A 3131-nucleotide genomic window follows, 5' to 3' on the forward strand; every position below is an offset into this window, starting at 1 on the left:
GTCTTGAATATAGGCTGAATTTGGTCAGTCATCCCTGAGCGAGCCCTGTGAGTAGAAGCTAAGAGAAAAGTAGTCTTTATAGGCTTGAGATTGTGTTATTCACTCTAAATTGCTGGGATCAGAAATTCTGTAAGTCTTCATTTTTCCTAAATAGACCCTCAGGGCTTACCTCATATGAAGAATTTATTTTGTCCTTTGTATCTCTCACCAGTAATTTTGTCTGTCCCTAAAATTCAGCTCTGTTTTTGTTGCTAAGTCCTAATGGCTGCCATTCCATGATCTTTCATGGACACCAGCATACTGGATTGCCTGGCTGAGTTACCCTGCTTACATCAGTCAACATCCCAGGGCTGGAGCTCTGTTCTAGATCTTGGCCAAATGACTTGTAACCCATTAATGACAATGACGGCAACTCTCTCCAACCAGACTGGGTATACACTGTCTATAACTGCCTGCCCACATTGTGCTTCACTTACCTATAAGGCTAGTCTTTCTTTTATTTCTTCAGCATTACATTTTAAAAAATAACACATTTCTTTTTCAGTTAAAAATGAGCGTCTGATATTACTTATTTCTTTTATATCATCTTTATGCTTTCTTTGCCAAAGTCTCAACTTTTCTACACTCAATTTAGTTCATATTTTCAAACACTGGTCATTTAATATTTCTTTTCTCCACTCTCTAAACATGAAATTTGATATATTAAATTAGACTATTAAAGAGAAAAAAATGAAAAAAAGATAATTGTCAGCAAATCAAAAAATTAGAAGAAGTTACAACTCTATTTGAATTCTTCTAGAATTTTCACAATATCATAATAATGTCTTCACCACTGACATTGTGGGTAGTTTTAGCAAAAATAAGATTTTAGAAAACCTATAACAGTTGCTAAGCAATCCAACTCAAAATGCTATTTCACACACGATTATCTGTATTTTGTGGGTCATCCTCTATTTCCTTTTCAAACTAAGCTATTGGTTGGTGTATCACATTCTGAAAAAGTACATTCCAATACATTTACTGTACTCATTACCACTGGTTGCCCTGTACTGACATGTTCTCTCTGGTTAGAGTTAGGAACACATCGCCTCTCTCCTCTTTTTCTTTGATGGTCCACACTCTGCATACTAAGGCTACGGCCCGGCCCGGGCTTTATTCTGTCCCTATTTGTAGCTCACCCACACTATGCTCTTTTAAAGCAGCAGCAGCAGCAACAGCAGCAGCAGCAGCAGCAGCAGCAGCAGCAGCAGCAGCAGCAGCAACAAAGCAGCTGAATCACAGCTTTAAATACAAGGGACAGTTATTGTGAGGCAGGTGCCATTTTCTTATTACTGGCTCACTAATCTATAGTCAGAAGAACTGCCATCACCACGCATTTCTGATTACTTATTTTAGTGCAGCATGGAAGGGCTCAGATATTTTGACTTTTTGTTTTGGAAGACTAGATGACTTCAGTAGCTCTCCTCCTGCACCCTGCTCCCTGCCATTCCCTCTGCACACAGAGCTCCTCATCCTGTGGGCACTGACTGACTGACAGGCTGTGTTCGGCAGTTAGCTCTGGCGGTAACTGTGTCTCCACACAGGGCTGCTGGACTGCACCGAACTGTGAGACTAATGTTAATGAAGTTGCCCTTTTAGAAAATTAACTTTTCTAATACCCATGGTGACTAAAGGAGTCTAGTTCTAAAGATGAAGGGCTGTATCTGTTCAACTGGCTTTGCCCAGCACCAAGCATGCACACACACACACACACACACACATGTGCACACAAATCTTCACTGTTGTCTGCATGAGTCTTTTTGTACAATGTTTATCATTTGCCACCGAAAAAAGCTGATTTTTAAATGTATCTCTTTTTTCAGTTATAAAATTCTCCTTAAAGAAAATTTGCATTAGGTATTAAAGTTATATGAAAAACATCATCTCTACTCCCACCTTGCAAAGACAATTAGAGTTATTATTTTGCTCTATTTTTTTCTCTACATGTATTTCATTTGTTAAGTGGTTTTGGTCATGATGTTTATATAATTTTTTCTCTAATTAAATGCTAAATCCTTTTCCCTGTCATTATGAACACTTTGTGAACACTCATCTAATAGAAGCTTAAATTTTGGCTGTATCAGGTTACTCACTATTATACATACAACTGCAAAAAGCAACTTGAGAATAATTTCATATTTTTTTACATTTTAAAAATATTTAGGATTATCTACTTAGATACACCTTAAAAGATGGAATTACTTAGTCAAAAGATATGGATATCTTTTTTAAGATACTGAATGAAGGTCAAAGGAAGAAAGGAATAAACTAGATAATGAAGAACAAATACCTGATTTTAGCCTCTGGATTAAAAAGTAAACAGCAGAATACCAGAATGTTAGAAATGGGAATAAACTAAGAAAAAGTTTAATTGGACTCCTTCATTTTACTATGAGAAAACTGGGCTTAAAAGAGGTTGAATTTCTTATCACTTAGTTTGTGTGAATAGGTGGTAGCAGATGCATGACTTGGTTTGCAGGTTTCCTGACTTCCAGTCCAGTGCTTGTTCTAATGACCACTGAAATCTTCAGGACTGGGTGAGAATAGGAGATATTTCAAAGAAATATTAAAACATAAACTATGGGGCATCTCAGTTTCATTTGCAATGTAATATGCTTACAGTGTCCTTTGAGTCTCTCATACAGTAAACATAAGCAAAATAGATGTCAACTCTCAGAGTTGTAAGAAGATCCCTGAGTATTCTGATATTTAACAATACTGATAAGAAAACATTATCAATCACGTTATCATTCCACTGGAAGGAAATTTTGGAAGTTTAATAGTTAATTAATTTCCAAAAGAATGAATTGTTGTGTGAAACATTCATCATACATGGTCAACAGATAATCTAGTCAGACTATGTTGATTTTTCCCCTTTTTCTATCTAGACATGGAAAAAGGAGCCATTTCTAGCTTCACTTTCAGTACTTATAACACAATCAGAACTACTCTCAGAAAGACACCAAATAGTTTATGTAATATTTACAAGGAAATTGTGGATTGTTTTGTAATTAACATATTTAAAGCCAACCAAAGGTAAAAAAACCTATAAACCATTTTCCTAAGGTACAGAACTTGCTCATAATTAACAT

Source organism: Propithecus coquereli, unplaced genomic scaffold, assembly GCF_000956105.1.
Source record: "Propithecus coquereli isolate 6110/MARCELLA unplaced genomic scaffold, Pcoq_1.0 Scaffold2, whole genome shotgun sequence".
Lineage (NCBI taxonomy): Eukaryota > Metazoa > Chordata > Mammalia > Primates > Indriidae > Propithecus > Propithecus coquereli.